At 34.2% G+C, this 7,664-nt stretch overlaps 1 pseudogene; it reads right to left on the reverse strand.

The window, feature by feature from the left end:
* Positions 1–4,458: 4,458 nt before the first annotated feature.
* Positions 4,459–4,551, reverse strand: LOC150007631 (U2 spliceosomal RNA; annotated as a pseudogene).
* Positions 4,552–7,664: the final 3,113 nt, after the last annotated feature.

Here is a 7,664-nt window from a genome sequence, read left to right on the forward strand (position 1 = left end):
CCTACTTGACTGTTCCTTAAATAAATATTCCTAGCTATTAAAAAATTAATCCTACCATTATAATATTTCCAATTAATTCCTTTCTGCTTCCAAATTTCTTCTTTTCACAAGTTTGATTGCTCAGGTTCTAACTACTTTATTTGGATGTTTAATATACTTATTTATAAGGATCTAGACTTTCCTTGTAGCCTTGTTTTAACTATAAATCATATTCTGTTATTTTCTCTTGAACACTTGAGTTGTTAAAGAAAAGACTTTTGTAGGTGGGTGGAGGGTGATAGTAGTAAACTTTGTAGGTAGTCGTCGGCAGCCGTCCGTCTCGAGAGACGATGGTGTAGCTTCTTAAGAGTCTATCTGCACCGCCGAGAATGGCTGTGCAGTCCGACTCGGGAGTGACACGGTATCTGTCTCCTCCCGTGTTAAATCGACATCTTGCGATGACGCTGGAGTGTCCTCTCCAGTGAAGCTGAAGCTACAGAGCCCGGGCAGGGTGATATGGAGGGTCTGCTGTTGCCCATGCCGGTGTTGACTACAACGTCAAACCGCCTTAGGGACTCCAGCTCCGGATTTTCTGTCGGGGTTTACTCCCTTAGCCTTTCCCCTGAAGAGGTATGCCGCAAGGCAGCGGAGGTTTTTTTTTTGGAATCAGAGTTTTCCTTCTCTGATGTGCCCTGACTGGAAGATCGAACCAGCGACACTTAGCTCACAGGCCAACGCTCAATCCACTGAGCCAAATCTTGTCAAGACTTTTACTATTTACAGTTTATTCTATCATTATAATGATGATACTTGTTTTTGTTTTAATCCTAGAGTTAAATAGTTCAATATTCAATATTGCTCTTTTATGATTGTTTATCAAATAGTTTTTGGTTGACTGGAGTGTGTTTTTAATATTTTAATAGAGCTCATGAAATTCAATTGGGTTGGCCAAAAAGTTTCATAAAATAAAAGACACATTTTTTATTTTCACCAATAACTTTATTGATTTAAATATTCTGAGTATGTTGGCTATCTCATGTGTGGTATAACATTGATTGTTCTCAATTAGTATCTCAATTTGATCACTATCAGCTTCAACAGATCTACCTCACCATGGAGCATAATCCAGAGAGAATTCTCCAGCACAAAAATTTGCAAGCCTCTTTTGACACATTCAAATCAGTCCCAATACTGTGTCCATACACTGCACAAATCCCTTTTTTTAAAATTTTATTTCAGTTGTGTTTTTACTTTTCTTGGAATAATAAAGCATAATGTGCTGAAAATGTTACTATTTTCTTTCATCTTCAATATTAAAATGGCTACGCAAAAATTCACCAATTTTGATATTCTTTTAAATGCATGCTGACTTGACAGCTGTCATAATACAATCTAACAAAATTGTTTCAAATGAAGTTAAAGACAACTAAGAGCTACTAGAACCATCTTACAGAAAAAAACAAATGAACTTTTTAGCCAACCCATCATGAGGTCTTGATTATTTAAATATATTTCCTTCTGTCTTTATTCTTAAACAATTTTTCTAAGCATAACATGTTTATACTTCATTTTTATTTCTTGATGGCCTGATAAGGCATTACTTTACTTTCTTGAAAACTGACTCTTTTGTGAAGAAGTTGGACTACAGCCATTGTGATAATATTTTCCCCATACTATGGTCTTTTGCCTTTTCAACCAAAAGATTCTTTTATTATTTGTGATGTTCAATAAATATACTAAACTATGTCATGGTAGTGATTATTCTACATTCTTGGGATACAGTTCAGCCTTTCAATCTTACTTTTGGAACACATCTTTGAATTATGCATTTAGATAGTTGTCTTCTGTTCCATTATTTGCCTCACTTTATTCTAAGACTCAAATTATTGAATTTTTTGCATTTCTTTGACTTATGCTCCATATTTAACATTTTCACTGCATTCCATTAAAAAAAAACTTGGCTTCATTTCTTTTCACTCACTTTACTCAAATATGGATCTGTTTCCTGTGTTCTCAGCAATGCCTCTATCTTCAGTGTATATTCTGGTAGGGGCTTCTTTTCTGTGATAATTTAAATTTTTTTTAGTTAAAGAGAAAAACAGCCAGGTTATGCATATTATACTTTTACATAGTCTCACCATATTTTCATCCCTAGTAGCTTTATTTTCAACTCTTGTATCATAGAAATGGCCTCCAGTAAGTTTTTTAAATTTTAATCTTACAGCTATATTTTTAGGCATAGTTTTATTTTGTTCTACACCAACATGAGCAGTTTTTAAAAGTTAATTATTTATGATTTGCTGTTAGATTTTTCTGTTTTTTCTTCCTTTTTATTTTTAGTATTTTAATTTTTGTTTTTGGATTAACCATCTTTAAAAAAGTTCATACTTCCTGAACTAGCTCTTTGCAAGAAAGACTAGAGCCATCTTATGCCAAACTAAAATTTTCTTTACAACAATAATTCTCAGTGTACTATTTTTTACGTTTACGTCTCACTAGTCAACTAAGACTAGAAGCTCTAGGGCTGCCTATATTGCTGTATTTCTCTCCTCCATCTTTTCTGCAATATAGACTCTCTGTATGTTTTCCTGTTCAGCTCAAACTCATCTTCTTACAACTACACCAGATGTCGGAGGCACTCAACAGCAGCCTGCTCACATGTTTCCCATGTGGCCAATAACATTTTATTGGTTTTGCATTGTGACAGTTTTAAAACATGGCTGCACATTCTTTGTCATTCCTCTCATCAAGACTTTGATATTCCTCCTAAATCCAAGTGGGTTTTTGATTGCTTTGACGAATAGAGCACAATGAAAGTGATTCGAAGTGACCTGAAAGGTAGATCATAAATGTCACGTGGCTTCTGCCTTGTTTGCTAGCACACTTGCTCTTACAACTTGTGGGGAACTAGAAAGTTCCTCGGCTAAAGTCTTGCTGACCGGCATCCTAAAGTTCTGCTTGGCCTGGCCTCATCATCCCATAATAGTTGTCTGCTCCTAGTTAAGGGCAACTTCCCTCTTTCTCTTCCTGGGAGTTGCTGTCCTTCATTTTAACTCTTATCTGTTAGGTAACGCCCCAGCTGCGGCTGCGCTCCTCCCTAATGAAAACTTCCTCTTCTCCTGAGCTACAAAAAGGCTGTTTTGACCAAGAATAAACGAGACTTGATCAGAGCACTGTCTTGTCTCCATTCTTTGTGCCTCTTGCCCCTTTCTCATCCTCACTCCCCCTCTAGGGTCCTCGTTGCTCGACCTGCGGGACGGGTCAACAACTCTGAACTAAAATGTAAGAAGTCCAACTACTGTCACCAGAGTGGAAAGGCCATGTGAAGCACAAGTGTAGACAGTCTCAACTGACCCAGCATTTCAGTCATTTCACAAAGTCACCAGATATGAATGTGGAACTATTTCAGACACTGCAAACCAGCCCATCCACTGATTGGTTACATCTCTTAAAGGCAAATGAAAAAAAAGAATTACCTAGCTGAACACTGGTCAAACCATTGGCCAACCAATTCATGCTATATAACAAAATAGTTATTGCATTACATTGTTAAGTTTAGCTGGAATATACATCTTTGTGGTGGTTGCTTGAAGAAGTGCACTTGGCCTGATTTTTATGTGATTTGTAGCTATAGGCAAATTTTATACTGTATCTTTTATGCTACTTTAGACTTGCAGAGTTTCTGGAAGCCTCTTTTTTATTATATTGAGGTTGTATTAATCCCATGGTTTCAAAAACAATGAAGTTCCTCTTCTATATTTTCACTTTGGCTTTGAGCTGATTGTTAAAAGAGAAATCTAGATTTATGTTATGAGGTTAAAACCAAAAGTTTCAAGCAACATATTAGACAGATGACAGAATTGTGACTAACAGTTCTAATTAATGTGAGTCTTCTAACACTATTTTTCTCCTCCAGGGCTAATAATGAACAGACTCAAGTCCAGAATGTGAAATGACTATTCTAAAGACATTAAATTAGTGTTAAATTTGGTAAAATCTCCAAATTCTGATCCTTCTTCCTTTGTTGTGTTCATTAACTTATAAACACTATAAAATGTCAATAGTGACAAGAATCCAGATATGTTAGTATTTGAAATTCATACAAATACTTTGCTTTCTCAAGAAATACAGCAGACCTGAAATTTGAGGGATAAAGTACAGTGTTGCAATTTACTACTTAATATTCTATAAATAGACTTTCTTTTAGAAAACATGAAGAAAATTTTAAGTTTAAAAATCCCTGGAATGGCTTAATGGACTGTCATATATTTAAATGAAGTAAAGTATGAATAATTAGGGACTTTCCCAAGCATTTAAGTGGTAATCAATGGACAAAGAACTCACTTTTATTCAAGTAGTAATGTAATTTGTGTTAATTGACTTTAAATGTCAGTTATGCACAAATATCTTTATTTGTAGATAGAAAGTTTTTCTATTTATAGTCAATGAAAAAAAATTAAAACAGATTTTGTTCATTTCAAAGGGTTCTATATTTTATTAAATAAAATATGCACATTTAAACTGTAAGAACAGATACTACACTTGATCTTAGCCAGAAGGCTGAGAAGAGGTGGGTGGGGTGGGAGGGAGCAATGGGGGAAAAAGTGGGACAACTGTAATAGAAAAACAATAAATAAATAATTAAAAGAAAATTACATGCAGAAAAAAACACTGAATTCAAATATACTAATATATTAATAGTAATTCTGAAAAAAATAGAATAAAATATGCACTTTTAATATACTAATTTGCATTGATCATAAAAATAAACATAAAATCAATTATTGATTTCAATATATAATTGTTCTATTGTCTAATAATGCTAAAGATCCTGGAAGTGCCCAATAATTTTTTGGTGGTTAGTGATAACTGTACGACACTATATCAAAATTGATCTGATTTGTGGAGTCTTTTATTATTATGTTGTGGGTATTGTTCTAGTGGCTGGGATGGCAAAATTAAATAAACAAAAATCCTTGCCTTAGATAAAATTTTAAGTTACTAGGATATAATAAATTTACAAACTTAACTTTCATTTTAAATTGACTTAATAAAAACAAGGTGCCAAACTGTAATTGGAAGAGGGAAATCATGAGTAGGGAAACTGTAAGTTAATTCATGGTTTCCTGCTTGGCAAATGGTGACTTGGGGAAACATTAAGCAAAAAGATTCAAGAATTCAGAATAAGTAGGCTTTATGGGGAACTTTCTTTTGGATAGCTTTTAATTACATTTGATACTTAGTAGGCAATTTGTAATATGAATTTCCAGTTTGATAGATAAGGTGTGGGTGGCGGTCTGGCTTTTAAAAGTACTAGAGTTAAAGAGATGTCTTAGGTACTTTAAATAAAATTATAAGAGGACAAAGGATGGGACACAGGGGAAGTGCACAGGCTGAGGGAGAGTTTAAAGAAATGTTAAAAAGATCTTGGGATTTAAATATCAGACATTCCTGATGACCTCAGAGCAATTTCTGCTGAGCAGTAAAGACAGATGTCAAACTGTAATACATTAAACTAAGCAATGAGTAGGAGTTAACAAAGTAGAAATGATGATAATGGTTACTTTTTCAAGCATTTTGGCAATGAAGATATAACGCGTTGGCTATCCAAAAGCTATTATTAATCTCCATGTCTCTTATCCCCCTCCTACTCTTACTGGAAAAGACAGTAACCTGCTTCTTACTAGGCTTTGCAGAAGATGGTTGTTGGATGTATATTTTCCATTTTTAAGTTCAGGAAGTTGATCTAGTCTGTATGTAACCTTAAGTATTTAAGTTACTTAACTTTCTAGTTAAGTAGTTCCTAACTCTGTAAAATTAGCATTCTCCTCTCTTAGTTGTTAAGATGAAATGAGAAAATGCACACAAAGTATTTAGCAAAATGCCTGGAATATCACTATATATATTACATGTTATACATATAAAATGTTATATGTAATTATTTTAAACATGAGTAGCACATATACTTCAGTCAACTGAGAGATGAAACAAAATTACCAACTCAAAGAAAGAACATAATGGTGCAGAAGGACTTGCAGTGAGTATTGAAATCATATAAACATAGAAAGAAGGGTAAAAAAAGAAGCTTAAATGTAATTACAAGATAGAAAGCAAATCTTACTCTGAAATCATTGATGCAGACTTTGCAATCCATTATTATAACGTTTCATCCTTTTAGCTAGAATGCTCAGTCCTTTGGTTCTACTGAAAGAATTTCATTTTCTCCTTGTGCATTATCCATTAGCTGCCCCCTGTTGTGCTTTTTCTCTTATTTGTTATGGATTTCATGATTCATCTTTTCAACCACATTCTTGGGAATATCTAAAACTCCATTATCCCACAGTCTTTCCACCTTGGCCCCTGGTGGAAATACCAACCCAGAATTAACAAATAGAAACTTTTTTAGTTTCCATCAGTAGCTCTAGAAATTGTATCTGTGTGCTTGCTACTGGATACAATATGTACGTACATAAATTGATTGATTCCTCTATTATCTGTTTTTATTGGTCTTAATACCTACCAGGAAATACTGTGATATTTCCCTTGTCAGCTTCCTGTGCCATTCACCACTAAAGCAAATTTAAAGTTTCTCCTCCACAAATCTTTGGCTTCAGTCCTTTCTTATTTATTCTCAAAAACGTTTTTTCTTCCTAATTTTACTTGAAAGTAGATGGGAGTCATTACTATGCCTTCAGTGGATTCTGAAATACACTTTTAATCTGTTTGCTCCCAATTCATGCCCACTTCAGTTGAATTCATTCTCCACAATGTAACAACTGATCTCTTCATGTTTTCCTCAATGGTTTCACCCTACTTATGGTAAAAACACTGTTAGTTACATTCTAAATATATCACTGATGGGAGAGGCGCTGCATCCTTTTTTACCTCACCTATAGCCTCAAATGCTTTATTTCAGACTCCTGCAATGTGCAGTGCTCCTCTGTCTGCCTAGCTCAGAATACTCCTACGCATGTTCTGCATCCTCCACCTTTACCTGTCTAGCTAATTCATGACCATTCCCAAGTCTTTGGCTGCATCACACCTTATCAGGACAACTTTCCTAAAGACCCAGGGACAATGAACCACTGATTGTGGTACTGTTTGTGTTAGTCTCTATTAACTACTGTTATCTCCCTAATATACAGGCACTCAGTAAAGGATATATTTAGTAAACATTTCTATTTTAAAATAAGAAAAATTACTTAAAGTAAGTTGATAACAACTGTAACCTATTTTCTCAAGGAACCATATACTTCCCCCAGCATTTACTAATTATTTTAGGATGAGCATATTATATGTATTGATATGGACCACATAGATTTTCTTATCACAGCTTCTGGAATCATATGAATGTACTCCACCCATGTTATAATTCATCTACATATTTCATTACAAATTAATGTTTTACAATGATGGTTTATTATTTTTGTTTGAGGTAAAAATATCTATTTTCTTCAGAGCCAATCCTTTGTATTTATTCATGGGCTCAACAATATTTCAAAAATCTGCTGGAGGTCTTCTTTAGTTCCATTTGTGTACTTCATAACACACATGGGAAACACTCAAAATGTGAACTCAATTGTTCACCAAAAAGAATAGTAAGTGGTGCCAAATTGAAATAGAAATAAACAATACATCTTATGTCAGTAACACATGTGGAAAGAGCCAAGTAAAATTACATACTT

Source organism: Furipterus horrens, unplaced genomic scaffold (genome assembly GCF_987537825.1).
Source record: "Furipterus horrens unplaced genomic scaffold, mFurHor1.1.pri manual_scaffold_6, whole genome shotgun sequence".
Classification (NCBI taxonomy): Eukaryota; Metazoa; Chordata; class Mammalia; order Chiroptera; family Furipteridae; genus Furipterus; species Furipterus horrens.